We start from the raw sequence: 15,763 nt of genomic DNA on the forward strand, positions 1-15,763 counted from the left end.
ATTCAGAGCTGTATTCTGTGTGAGTCAGGGCCAGACAATCGCTGATTAACATGGAGAGATTACTCGCTGCATTGTGAGCCCTCCCTCACAAAAACCACATGTGAATTCATTTGACAGAGTGTGATATTTTCCCATTGCTCATGTGAAAAGTTTGTTTTTTCGCCTGCAAATTGGCTTTTTGTGTCACGTTTTTACATGTGATATTCATTAGTATATCATTACATGGTAGGTAAAATTATGAAAAAAAAATAATAATAAAACACCCATGAATTTAAAATTTCATACGTGAAGTGAAAACCAAATGACAAAATGACAAATGACTTTTGTATGAAGGCTAGTCCTCTCCTCCCAGTCACTCTCCATTCTGTGCTAGCCACTGAAACAGCAATTAAATGATACAAATGATTTTTTAAAAAAATCTTTAAAAATGTATTCTTCCATCAACCATTAGTAAATGACAAGAAACCAGGAACACCACATAAAAAAGGTTGATCTGCACAGAGGGAAAAGCAGCTACCCAGGCAAGTCATATGAGAACTGGCAAGGTCGTGTTAATTTTAAAAAGAGGTCTGACAGTCATGTGCGATTCCAAAAACACCCATTAACTACTGATAATATAGTGCCTTATATTATAATAACTTGTGTAAAAAGGAATAAACATTTCCTTTAAAATGTAGTTTCAAATAAATTATATTATTAGATCAACTGGTGATTATTATTTCAAAAGGAGTATAACATCATTTTAAACAATCATATAAAAATAGTAATAATGATAATGATACTGATGTGGTGTTAATGCATTATGCAATAACCTATTACATAAATATACCTCATTACATTTTCAAGGACATTAGGAGGGACATTTACATTACATCTTGACAAGATATTATATAATCTTGTCTGGAACGCAGGCGTTTGGTCACAAAAAAAAAAAAAAAAAAAAAAAATCAAGAAGGGGAACAGTCTTGTCAATCATGACAACACATGCCAAACAGCCAAACAGCATCAGCAATGAGAAGCGGTGGCTGGGAGCTGAGGCTCATCAGCAGTGGTAGAAATGCGACAAGAAATTTGAAAAAAAAAAAAAAATACAAACAAACAAACAAAATATATATATATATATAGCCCTAAGAGTTACAGAAGCACTGAATCAACAGCAGTGATACACAGTCTGAGCAAAGCTGCATCTTGTCAGCCTCACAAAGTTGGTATTTATGGTAGGGCTGCCATTCAAAACCGCCTTTTATCCAAGGCCAATGCACCAGGATGCATCACCTCGTGTAAGGAGAGCAAACCTAGAGTCATGAGTAATGGAAAGAATATGCTCTAATAATGAATCATCTTTCGCCTTTTTTTCCCTACACGAAACCATGACAGGACGCTGCTTGGAGAAATCCAAAGATACCATCGATCCAGTGTCTGGTGCAAAACTCTTAAACCCGGTGGAGTATCTGTAACGGTACGGCAGCCATCTGCTGAGATTCATTAGGCCTGCTGACTGCTGTGGATGGCCGTGTAGCAGTCAAGGCATGTAATGCATGACAAGACAAGACCAGGATCACCGTAGGATGCAAACTCAGTTCCCTCATGATGTAACCATATTGCAAGATGATAATGCAGCCTTACACCCTGCTACGGAAATTCAAGAGGAAGTTTTATTAAAAACAGAATGGAGTCAAACACCTTCCATGGCCGGCTCCGTCACCGCCTCGAAATCCCACTACACACAGCTCACGACTGGTATGACACAATTACAAGGAGGGGCCGAAGCTGTGCTGAAGGCAAGGGGTGTTCCATAAATAGCAGGCTACTTGAGGCCAAACATGATTTTCCAGCCTATGCTGTAAAATAAAGTTGCAGTGCTAGTTTTTTTTTTTTTTTTTTTTTTTTTGCTTTGGGTCTACAAAGGTGTGTTCATATTTTGCTACCCTCCTTAGGAAGCTCAGGTAATCATCATCTCTTATCATGCATGTGTATCTTTGCAGGTATGACACAAAACTAGCCTGATTCACCCACAGGATTGTCCTCAAAAGCTACGTTACTGGTTGTACTCCAGCCTCCATTTTTGACGTCACTCTGCTTTTTTTGGGGTTGTGGTTGATCTGTTGGAGCAATTCTTGTAAATTACCCATTAATCACTGGAGCTGTTTTCTCCCTTTGCAACACAGAAAATCAAGACACTCTGTCATCCCATGATTTCCTCGCTCCCAAAGCCTGTAAATAGGCTACATTCCAGGTTCTATTCTGAATCCCGGCTAATTGTTTGGTATCCATGGAAACAACTCCAAGGGCTTCTACTTGAACTGTAGAAGATATTGGCACACAACTGCACAATAAAGATGATGAAAAACACTAGCAGGCCTGACACTGTAGTGCAGCGTTTCTAGAAAAACACACGGCTATTCTTCAAGTGCGTTTAACACACCGGGTCCACTGATTGGCCACAGGGGGGGATCATCACTGACCGAGGGCTATTTTTTTTTGGCTTCTTAACCCCAAGTGGCATAAAAATTGTATCGTTTAAAACCTCTGTAAATCTGCTGCCACCTGAACAGCCACCTGTAATATGCGGTGCTTACAGTAAGGTGAACGTGACATGTTAGAACACATGGATATGCACACATGGGCTATTCTGAATGTAAATTGCTGTCAGGATGGAGTGTGTGGGTGGCAACAGCCTCTAGCTAACTGTGATACAGAGGGAGAGAAAGACAGAGAGAGGAAGACTGTGAGTGGGTGTTGGAGAAATATACTCAACCTTTAGCATATATCCCTCTATTAATACACATTTAGAAACTTGATTTTCCTTTCCTTGAGAATTTGCATAAAATTCTACCCTTTTCACAAGATGGATGTGTTTTTTTTTTTTTTTTTCTAAAATAGGTTTAAGGCACAAAACAGCAGCATAAAGTGCATTGGTGTTAAGTATGTTATCAAAAGATTGTACGCGTCATCTTTGAAATTGAGGGATCGCCATGTTCAGTGAAACACAGCCCGTACATCTCTTCTGAATGTCTATTAAATGACACAGAATGAGTTAAACTGTCAAAAGATGCGCATGATGGAAGCTGATCCAATCGCCATTAGTCATGGCATCCATTCAACACCAAGCGGGACAATCACAGCCAAGGCTCTTAAACATGATCTTCGTGCAAGTCATGTCTGCTGTGCGGTTTGAAAAAATTTCCTTCACACGCACCTCGTCGCAAAATCCGCAGTGGACGAAACCTCACACATATTACAAAACTGTTAAGAGCCCCGTATACATTTTGATTTGGTGGTGGAAGCGATTTAGAGTTGGAGTTTTTAAATTTGTACTCCCAAGTGGAGTCATGTGGAGGGCACTTACTCCATGTAGTGTCATTAAATACAACTCAGTCAAACTATTAACAAAAAATAGCATGGCCCAAATTCCCACAGGGAGCACTGCTGTGAAAATATAGATCCCAGTGTAGTGAGCTGGTTAGGATGGTGCAATGAATAGATTTTTACTATATCAAACGAACCACAAAAAAAAAAAAAAAAAAAATTCATTACTTTAGCCCAAGGCAAAATAGCATCACTGGTGAAACTTCCATTTAGCATTACTGATAATAAAAAAACCCTCGATGCAACTTTTTCCAGAAAAAAAAAGTATTCCATTTAACAGAAAAAAGTGTTACAGTATGACTATTCAGCAGCACAGGAACTGCAGGGGAGGTAGTCTGTATTATTTTTGTTGAAGGAAGAGTGTTTTCCACATCCTTATTTATTGGATGGCCGTCATAGTAATAATTATAGTTTCTGACACAGTTTCAAGTCATTTAGTCACATTTTTGAGTCCCATTTAGGAAGATGAGGGCAACATACCACATTATTTATATACACTGACATTCAGGGAGAGCAATGTGGTCCCAAGGAGGACTGAGTAAGATTCATTTTTTCCATGCCTCTGTCTAAAAAGGTCATCTAAGGGGGATACATAGGAGAGATGTGGTTATATTTAGACTGCAGGTTTTCACTGACAAAAAGCAGCAGCTAACAGTTCAGAGAGGAACATGCAGAGTTAGAGAGGGTTAAGGTGGGATGGCTATCAGGAGGTCACTCTACAGTAGTGTATGGAACAGAAGGTAATTACATTTTTAACATTTTATTGTTCCATATTCATCACTGCATTGTCTCAGAACAGTACATATCTACAAATCGCTGTCACAAATGCCCATGCCATAAATTAAATGTGTCAATCTCCAAAAATACACCGGGTCAAAGACGGTTTATCCGCTTGCCATAAACACAATCATCTGCACAACTGTTCACAAACGTCCACAAACTGTGATAAAATGTCGAGGGAATAGACTGCATTACTCCGCAGCGAACAGCCCTTCTGAAAGTGGCATAAATGAGGCAGTAAAACCTTGAGTGTCTCTGCCAAACCGGGAGCATCGCCCCAGGGCGGTTGACACAACATTTAGGTGTGATGGTGATTTAAATGCACAACAGAATTATGGCTACAAAACACACACAGATACACACTGCTACCGATCAGACTGAGAGTCAGCTCTGTGATGAAATGGATATGCGTCCCTGTCCACTAAATACCAGCTGCTCTCCAGCGCTGAAGTGTATAAACATCTTGGTTAACAATAAAAATTTTACAGTAAAACTCTTTGTTGCTTAAGCTTGTTCACATATTTAAACTAGCTCCTTTAAATGCACACAAATAAAAAGCTATACACAATAAAACATAACATTTGTAGCACTTACGAAGGCTTCAAATAAAGAGAGCACTTCAAATATGAATACTTTGAGGCTATATACGTTGCACATAAACATATATAGATAAGAGTACTTATGGAAAAGTGAAACTGCTGGGTACATTCAGGGCCTCTGTCGCATGATGTTTAGGAACTGCACTGTAATCAATTAAATGTGAGATGTGTAAGCAGTAGTACATGTAGTTTTGTAAGTGGAGGGGTCGAGGATGCGGAGGCGGCAGGGGCAGTGTGGGTGTGAGGGAGCCACGGGAGGAACAGGAGGATGGAGAAAGGAAGGAACATGAAAACTGAAAACAAACAGAAAGAGAAAATATTTCTGGAGGAGCAGAAACACAAAATGGAGCAAAAGTGATTCTGCAACATGTACAACCAGCAGGATCCACTTCAACTAGGCCAATCCGGTTGAGAACAGATTTCAGATCCTGATAAGTGCTATTATAAATGTTTCAGAGAAAAGCATAAGACCAGTAACCCCAATAAACATTTCAAACTTTCTCTCTGTCGTGTGCTCTTTACCTGTCTCGACTCTCTCCTGCTGTCCTGCATGTCCCTCTGCCTGGAGGCTGGCCTCGTTACCATGGGAACATGGCCCAAGCTTGTGCACAGCTCGCCATCAATTTACCTCCATTTTTACTAATGTATTTACAAACATTAATGCCGGGCTTATAAATGTGCCGACCCACAGAAAATGAAATTAAATAGTGCAAATGCAAGCAGTTGTAAGCACAAAACAGCTTGTTCCATTTGGCATAAACCTCATATCGAACCACAAGAGGTTATGACATTTTCCCCCTGTAGTTCAAAATGCAGATATTTTGAACCGAGAATTACTGAACTGCTTCTTTCTAAGCCTCTCAAAACATTTAGGTCAAAACATTTGAACTGAAACATACCATTACGGTTACACTTTGAACTAACTTAACAGCAAAATCATTTATCTTCCTTTACCTGGAGGGACTAGATATTTGTGCTTTCAACCTGGGGAAGTGAAGACAGCATAGTTAAGAGGAAGAACATATCAAAGACAGAAAGCAAAGCAAATGATGCAATCAAACCTGGAGAACATGTAAATAAAACTCTCTCTTGTCTTGCTTTGATTCCTCCCTTCTCTCCTTTATTTCTCCTCACTTCCATGTCCCGTGCTGTCATCGGCTTCCAAATATTTCCCCCAAACCATCCTATTTCCCGTCTCTGGCCCGCTCATTAAACAGATGTTGCCAACCTTTCCATTATTTGGATCAGCCAATAAAGACGCCGCCATCTCACCGCAAATACAAACTTCATTCTAATTTGTATTTCACAGCCAACAGGTCCACTCTGTCAGACACTCCTTCCTTCCTTCCACAAAGCAACAAGGCAAACTTCAAGTGTCGTTGGGGATGTTTTGGGATGTATTAACATTCACAGTACAAATGCTGTGTGGCCAAATGCCTCCCTGACCACCAATGACGGTGTTTTGAGTGGTTGAATGTGTATGGATTGAACTGTACTGAAAGGTGTGCTTGTGTCTACTTGTGAGCGAATCAGCCGACATGAATGTTACAACAAAGTGTGAGCAGGGTGTACCAGACTATGGGAGAAAAGGGAAAAACAGACACTGGAAAGTCTGACTGGCTGAGTGGTGCTAATGGGCATCAAGAGAGAAGAGTCAAAGGGAACATAAATATGCAACAGATACATGTACACTTCATTGGAAGAGGGAGACCTACAGGAAACAGCGTGTCGGGGCTCAGGTGCAGTTGAGGTTGGTGAAAAAGAAAGGCAGAGTTAAGGAGCCAGTGCTGGCTGACGGATGAGCTGAGAAAACTGAAGCGGAGAACAGCGGTGGCCATGGTATGAAAAGGTTAAGACGAAAAAGAGTATGATGAGAGGAGTAAAGGCAACACTGAAAGAGGAAAAACAGACCACAGCTGAAATTATCAGAGGAATATGACATTCTGTAATAGTTGGCTGTTAAAGTGCGTTGAGTCAGAGAGAAAGAGAGTCTGAAGATGGGGAGGAATTACCATGAGGGTAAAACTATCAGGTGTTTTCTCAGTTGGACACTTAGGCTCCTGAACAAAAAAAAAATGAGAATGGGATAGATATTGATGGCCCGAGGCAAAAAGAAAACAATTGGCGGAGATTGCAGGAGGGGCGCTTGCTGACACGGGTCCCTTCTTTTTTGAAGAGGACATTCAAATGGTTTAACAAAATCCTTTTTGTATTTGGCAGCAAGAGAAAAGCACTTGTCCGTGCATTGTGCTGGAAATGGGTGCTAAGCGGCAGAACTATGACAACGACTTGGTGTTGGAGTAGAATCAGCTCTTCGCCGGCTGTTGAGGTACCATATGTGAGGTTGAGTGGCATGGAGGCCAGATTCTCAACAATTCATGACTGAACCAGAAAATGTTCCGGTTTATCAGTGAACCAGAACGTTCCTACCAAGCCGATGGCTCGAGCCTTTGTCTTTTTTTCCTCTGTTTTAAACTCTGATAAATTAATAAATTCCATAAAGAAAGGTATGAGATGTCAGGCATTACACTTGGAGGCTGAGAAAGGCATGTGAGAACGAGTGTGGCTCAGCTTGTCCTATCACGTATGCAGACATTTCATCAACTGAAGCGCTTCTATCTTAACTGCTTTTTAATTGCTAATTGCAAGGAAGAGTAAATGTCATTTTCTATACACTGATGGCTGCTGTTTCAATGTTTTAATTTAAGCTTTGTATTTAATTTGAGGCTTGGGGTTAGTAAAAAATACTTTGCACTGAAGTTACTGTACATTGCAATGGTTTTACTTTGCTATGCGTGACAAGAAAACTCACATACATCGATAATATGCTTCTGGTATGAAAACATTATTAAATCAAAGACAAAATGTTCTACAGTGTTGCAGCTTCAGCAAGATTTTTGCAACCAAAATTTTCAGCAGTGGAAAAAAATAATCCACAGCTAAAACCCCAGTGGTCTTAATAATGTATGCAGTCAAACACACTTTCTGGAAAGTGGACAAAAGAAACAGACACAGTCCAGCTTATAAACCACAGAAGATGCCATGAGGCGTCACAGACTACTCGTACTATGAGCTAAAAAGCAGTACCTGCACATTTAGAGCCCGCAGTGTTTGAACTATGCAACAATGGAACAGGTGCTTGAATATGGCAGCCTCCTCTCATATCGTCCCTACATGATCAAGTGTCCAAACACCAACATCTGCTTTTTGCCAGCTCACACAGACGACGACTGCCACAGCAAACAAAATGAAAATTACTTCATGAGCCAGTTTACACAAGCTAAATGGGATTTGTTCTTTCACATATTCCTCACACACACACACACACACACACACACACACACACACACACACACACACACACACACACACACATGCACATACACACACACACACACACACACACACATATACACACGTCCCTCATCATGGGGTGAGTCCAGCAAAACTGAGCCACTTTTTTGGAAAATGCACCACAATCCTGTGGCAGCAAATATTCACTCACATCAGCTCTTTCCAGTTCCAGTCTGGTTGTAAAATGCTACACGGCTTCCATTTGTGTGTCTCCTTAGAATAAATTGATTATTGTTGTCACTGTACACACAGTCATGCACGACAATGCCGCCCTTTTATCACACATTTGGTTATTTCGGATTTTGTGTGCCGTGCCTGGAAAAGTGTGACACTAACAGAAAGAGTCTTTTGGACAAAAGGCCATAGCAGAGCAGAACTATTTGCAGGTCCACAAAAATAATTTGACTACAACACAGCTATGTTTTTACGCAAGCTATTTAAGTAATTCTATTTATTTACAAATGAACCATAAATTTTCAAACAGCTAATGAATGCATTCTTTTTTTTTAACTATGTTCATGCACGTTTACAAATTTACTGTGGAAAATGTCAAAGAGATCAAGTGCCTACTGTTGTGGCATTACTGCATAAGAATTCTTAGAAAAATGTCATTAAACCAAAGGCGGCACAGACACTAGACTTAAGTGAAATCAGCTAATTAGCTCTAAGTCAGTCGTTTACATATCCCAGCTCCCAGAGCCTCCCTGTAGTCTGTGCAGGTGGCCCACATGCAACAAGCAGACAGCTAATGAGCGAGCTACAGGTATCATTGACAAGTCTCTTCAACTGCTCAGTAGCTGCCCGTCAATCATCCAACAAGCCCTTGCATCGACTTTCCCTGGAGGGGGCAGCAGCCCTGCAGGACATCAGAGTAAATGGACTGAAATAATTTATGACAATAATGCTCCAGTCAATCAGCCTCCATGCTTTAGCGTGTTGTGCTCACTTCACACCTGAATGCTACATTATCCAAGCTGAACACACTAATGGATTTGCTCAAACAAGGGGCAACGCCAACAATTTGACTGTCATCCATAAATACCCAAACTGTAAGTAGATGGCAATAAAAATATAGTATTATCTGTTAAATACATGGCTATGTTTGTAAATCAGTTTGGGTTGTGTAATAATGTTAGCTCTCTGTGCTAATGTGGTATGTGGAAGGTTTTGGCTGGCGAACACTGCCTATTGATTGCTAGGCAACTCAACCTTTTGCATTACACAACTGAGCTGAATTGCAAGCATAGCTGCAAATGTGACAGAGTATGAGTGTGTGCCTGTGAGAAAGTGAGAAAATGCTCCATCTTCAAAAATGCTTTCCCCTCAAGGGTCTGACTGTAGTTCCTGCCTGTAAGTCACCTCATCACGCAGGGCAACAGGGCGGACAGCCAGCCACTTTTAGCTGTGGCTCATGTTGCTTGTGCACCAACTCCCCATCATAGCCTCTAATTACCTCAGTTAAGTAACACATATGGAAATTAATACAAAAAAATTCTCAACATTTTTGGGGGGATAAATACCTTCACAGATCTGTTTCATAGACACAGAGAATGGCATAAACGCTGAGCAGATGACAAGCGCCTCTTAAAAATAAAGTAAGATAAAACGTCTTGGAACTCAATGTACAGAAAGCAAAGCGAGCCTTAAATGTCCTACTTCTGCTGATGTTCCAATTTTGCTGAACCCACCACATGCACACCAGAGCTGCCTGCGGTGACTTGTAAGACACTGGACCCCAAAGTGTGAAAGCTTACAAGGACATGCAAGAAAAAAAAGATAGAGAGACAGAGAGAGAGAGAGAGAGAGAGCTTGGCCACTTGAGCAGTGTTGGTGAGCCTCACAGATGCAGTCACCTGCAGAGATGGAACAGACGTGCCTGTGGGAGCCAACAGCAATCAGGTCATAAAGTGACCAGCCAGTCTTTCTACCTCTATTGTCAGCCTCTCAAGGCCAACACACCACCAGTGTTGGGTGAGTATCACACTACGGGATGGGCCAGAAGGATAAAAAATTGTGCAAGTTTTGGAGTCCGCCATCTTTAGGCACCTGACACCTCCCTTTGCCTATGCTGTGCAGCTGTGTGTAACACTTACCCAAAGACACTGAGCTTCCTGCTGGGTCCAGAAAGCTTGGCAATTTGGTTACATTTGGGGTTGCAGGGCGGTTACTGTATGACCGATTGCCAGGGCACTTGGGAAGGGCTTGAGGTTCCAGGGTTACTTGCTTTGTGGGATAACACTAGGCTAAAAATAAAATCAGTCTTCGCAGACCTGAGACTTGGGTTCCAAGGCCAATGTTGTCTTCTTTGAAAGACGGCTGTGTCCTACTCATTAGGCCAATTTGTGATGTGTTCAAAGTGGGCACCTCCTCTCATGCCTGACCTACACTGCAATGTGTCCATACATGCCTTTGTCAAACGAATAGGCTTTTCAGGAAAATAGCAAGATGACTGTCACATTGGGATCCCTTCAAACTTCAGCTCAGTCCATCACTGATGCCAAAACTCGCCTAACAGCAGCGGCTGTGTTGTGCAGCTCTGCAGCTCCCCCGTGCCTCTCCTCCCTCTCTTCTTCCTCTGCTCCTTTTGCTCCAACTCTATTGCAATCCAGGAACTGATGTGCGATCCCAATGCAGTTTCCTCGGTAACATAGAGAATCTGATTTGAGGACGATTTTTGTCATCTTGTTTGAGGGCTTCGGGGCGCATGTGACTTCAAATAGTCGTGCGTCGTTTTATTATCTTTGAATAATCGCAGCTGCTGACAATTCGTGGTTTAATGCATCAACGGAGCCAATTAGTTGATCATTTGTCAATTAAATTTACATTCACTATATTCTACAGTGGATAAAAACACAACACCTGATCATGTAGGATTAAAACAGTTGCGCGCTGCACATTTATCATGCCCATTATAGATTGAATAAAATAATTCAAAAGGTGTTGCCTATAGGCGATGCCAACTCTGAACAGTAAAGCCTACTGTACAATGCACGCACTGAGACCATACAACAGTAGCCATCAAGATTAACATCCCAGTGGTTTTTTTAGAGCCAGTTGCCTTCAGATCCCGAGGACGCACAGCAAGACAATCGCATTATATTCTGATTCGTGCAAATTGTACGTGCACCGTATTTCTAGCTGGGCTAATTTAATCTTAGAAAGCGCCTGTAGTTCATCCTGCCTGGCAGAGCGGAATTCCCATAATCCAAATTCATAACGGGAGGTTGAGTCCGGCTCCGAATCGATGTTGTCCTTTGCGCTCCCGCAGCCCGTCACGCCTAATTTTGATGCTCTTAATTGGTTAATGACGGCGTCGCGAGCGAGGTGCCGCTCGGTAATCGGAGAAGTCTCTCCCTGGAGGGCGGAGATAGTGCGCAAGATAGACAGAAACAGAAACCACCGCCTCCAAACCCTGCGAGTCCAGCCTTCTCAGCGCCACATCTCTGGAGTTTGTTACACCCTAAAATAAAACAACATGATTACGACCGGCCGCCCACTGCGGCGCGCTATTCTGATGGAAATGAGGTCGGAGAAAATAATAAAGTTCACGTTAAGTTACTTTGAAGCATTTCGTGTGTGGAGCGAGCCTCAGAATAAGCTACTCCAGCACAGTGGATAATCATATTCATGTCTGCACACTTGAGTGAAGTTTTCCCTTCTGCTCTGATTTGTATAGTAAATAAGAGACAATTAAAGGCTTTTTGCAATCTATAAGCAAACAACACTGCACACAGGAGTGCAGCCTGTGGAGCAGAGATGCAGGACAGAGGCAAGTTGCTGTGACAGCTTATTTTGTGTGAAATGGTCTTTGATACCACAGCTGTCATAGTACAAGTCTCCTAAGTGATTTGCACATTTAATTCAATCGCAATCAGCCACTGGAACATTGCATAGTGTTCACAGTGTTGTGATTTCATGCGTTTAACAGAAAACTAGCTCGTATTCAAGAGAAAGCAATACTGAGGATGACTCATTAGGGATTTTATTAGCCTGTGAGCTGGTTATCTATAAGGTATCAGCATCATAACAGTCATTCAAACATAGCTGTGCACAGGAGTGCATGAGTGTGGGGGCGACAGCAATTGTTCTGATTTTGGTCCAGAGAATTTTTATTTTGATACCTGCTATGTAATCATGTTACATAAATGTGTACTGCTAATTGTTTACTCTAAAATGTGTCATAGACCATTTCATAAGCATATAGAGAGTGCATTATATAAATCCCCCATAAAGGAATTAGGAATTTTCATGTCTCCCTCTTCCAGAAACATGATGACTTGTGCATCTTAAATGGTAAAACAGAAGAGTGAGATATGACTAATGATAACCTTTTTCCTTGTTGGGGAAAAAAATCCTCTTACTGTATACATAAAGATTCAAACTGTAAAAAGCGCAGCGACAAAGTAATAACCCCTCCACAGAAAAACAGAAAATGGATTGACATTTCTTTTTTTTCCCCAGTAGCATTTATAGACAGACCACTTGACATGACTCATCTTTACACTTGAATATAATTTGGTGTTGCTGCCACATCAGGATACATTACATATCAGGTTCAGAAACACTGATCAATTTCTTTTATGCATTGCTGTTTCCTGGACTAATCTGGACTCACTAATCAGGCAATATTGGGAGTGTGGGTCCAGCCCTGCTGGACAAACATACACTGAAGGATGGAGATGAAGAGAAAAAGAAGGAAACAGTGATAGTTTGAAAAAACAATTGGGAAAAAAAGGATGCCTTTGACTAGTTTGCAGCAAAAAATCCAAAATGTTGCGTATGAAAGCCTCAGTTTGGACACTTGACAACACATGAAGTTCTTATGTTGTAGAAAAAAAAACATCCCCAACAGATATAAGCCCACACACAGGAAACAAAAATATAACCCCGGAAATGAAACACCCACATGCTCTTATTCCCTACCCACTTTGCTCACTCACATAAACATGCACATGCACACGCACGCACACACGCCCATCTCCATGGAAACTGATAAAAGAATAGATGGATGGCTAAAAGAAGAGATTGACAAAGCATATACAAGAAATCTTGAAAGCAGAATTCCTTGTATGGTCAGCAAGATACAAATTTATGCAAAAAAATAAAAGCCCACGAGGAGCCTAAGAGATCTAAACGCACCAGCTGCCTGCCACAGAGCACCAAGAAAATGCAAAATAGACAATAAATTCAAAAATGCATAACCAAGAAAATGTGATACCCATGCAAAATTTTGGGAGTCTATCAACACACTCTCAGAGGCATCAGAAAATGCCCTCAACAAAATTCCAACTGTGGCTTAAAATTTAACTTTTTGCAGTCGGCTGCTTTTTTTTTTTCATTTTCTTTTTCTTTTTTCTTTTTCTTTTGGATAAATCATAGGCTACTTACATATCTGATTTGAGTTTTGTTTCAGATGCATGAGTGTCATGCAGTGATGCAAATGCAGGAGGAGAGAAAGAAAACTGAACAGACAGCTTCAAGTAAATGTAGAGGGATGAAAGTTACACGCATGATGCAGATAGCAGAACAGAACAGAGAGGGTGGGCAACAGAAGAGGGGAGAGGACAAGGAAAGGAGTACAGCACAGAGTACACCACCTACACTCGTCTCCATGGCAACTACCACACTAGAACGAGTGATAATGCGGTCCCCTCTCTCTCTCTCTCTCTCTCTCTCTCTCTCTCTCTCTCTCTCTCCTGAAAATTGTTCAGTAGGTACCATATGCACTGTGCAGTATGTGGGAGACAAAGCTAATGCTGTTTGTTGCTGCAGATATTATCAAAAAAAAAAGTCTTTTAGAAGCATTAAATATCAGCTGTTGCAGATTGGTACAAACTGACTGCATGTTACATCCATCAATCGGTTCGAGAGACACTGGTTTAGCCTGTCACTGAGTTCATGGTGATCACTGTGAAGTGCTAAAAATGATATTTTGAATTGTTACTTTTTTTTTTTTTTTTTTTTTTTCACCAAAGCAGTTGCCACATTGTGTGGGTAGCAGTCACTTTCCAAGAACAAGAAGTAAGGCTGTTATAGGAATGAAAGACATGATTATTAATAAATAAAATCCCTTTCTTAGATTCTGATATTGGTGAACATATAGTGGCACCAAATAAAAATTAAAGATTTATCCCTACTCTTTCCAGCAAAAAGTGGTCACAACTCAGGAAAGGATATTGATACCAACCAGTCTGATGAATGGAAAATGTGACAATACAGTGCCAAGATGTGTCAGCTTAGTGCACAGGCCTGCAAAATGGTATGATATTGTTCAGAAATATATTTGTTATACTATTTTCTTTTGTCCGTTTTCCATGTGCCTCTTATCCTCCTATGACCTGTCATTTTGTTTCCTGAAAAGTGGTTGGTTTACACTTAACACCTGGCTGCAGCTGATAATATTTTAATGTCATTGTTGGTGGTGGTAATATGTTTGCTTTTTACCAGGGTTGAATAAAAAATAACTGTGGAATTTGGACCTGCATCCTGTCAACAGTACAATAAGGTATGCAGATGTTTTATTAAAAAGAATCGTTCAATTGTTTAGTATTTAGTGATGAACTGGGTGAATTATTCTGCATCTCATCAACTTAAGAGCCTGTGATAAAGCAGGGAGGGTATAATGCTGCTTTCAGGTGTCCCTTGTAAGCTCAGACTTCATAAATAAGACTCAGGTACATTCACATCCTTTTGTTTGACAATGAGCACAAAATGGCTTCTGTGGCAAAAAGTAGCTTTTTGGTGGCTGTTGTTTTTAGTTAATAAATCAAGCAGCACAGAGATACTTTGTGGTGTAGCAGCAGCAGAGGGAAATGCAATTAAAAGAACACAAAGACAGAAAGAGCTCGGCCCATAATTACAATATTTCTGGCAGTACTTGAAAGCAGCACAGTATTATGCTCGCTGCATTGATGTTCATTCCAGTCCTTCCAAATAAATGAAACAATTTGTGGACCTTGGCCGCACCAGCCTCATCAGACTCTCTCTTTTTTTTTTTCTTCAGCCCATGTTTATTTTACGGTCTTCTCCGTCTCGGTGCTGATTCGTCAGGCAGACTGTCGTGATTAATAGAAAACACAATCAGTCTGTCACTGTCGGCGTATGACAGCTAGACTGCAAGATGAGGTCGGTCGTCGCACGGCCCACCAGGAAAACTTCCTATACTCCAGATGGCCGGTCCGCCTCTGCTCTTCACTTCAGCAGCATTGTTCACATCATGATACATGCTATGTGGCTGCCAGAAAACAGGAGAGGAGCCCTTATCCTCTCTCTAGGCACTCACTTGAGCAGCCTGGCTTCTTATTAGACTTTTGGCCCTCATGTTTTGGATTAAATTTTAAACCATTTTCATCTATTCATGTGCTAGCCTGGTGAAATTTTCACTTATTCCTATTAGTGGGTAAGCGCTTAAATGGCCTTCCTGCAAATTTGCCAAGGAACTTATATGCCACAGCATCTGAGGTGGGCCCCTTTGACTCGAGCATTTCCTAACCACGAAACATCCATCGTGTAACTCAAACTGGAATAGTAGACTTGATGAGCGTTGAGTAATTGGTTTATTTTCTCGTGGTTATATCAGAATCACCATGGCAGACAATTTAACATTCACCAGCTGCAGACGACTTCACTCAGTCCATAAAGGGCTATAGTGGTGTAATTTT

This window comes from Myripristis murdjan, chromosome 11 (genome assembly GCF_902150065.1).
Source record: "Myripristis murdjan chromosome 11, fMyrMur1.1, whole genome shotgun sequence".
Lineage (NCBI taxonomy): Eukaryota > Metazoa > Chordata > Actinopteri > Holocentriformes > Holocentridae > Myripristis > Myripristis murdjan.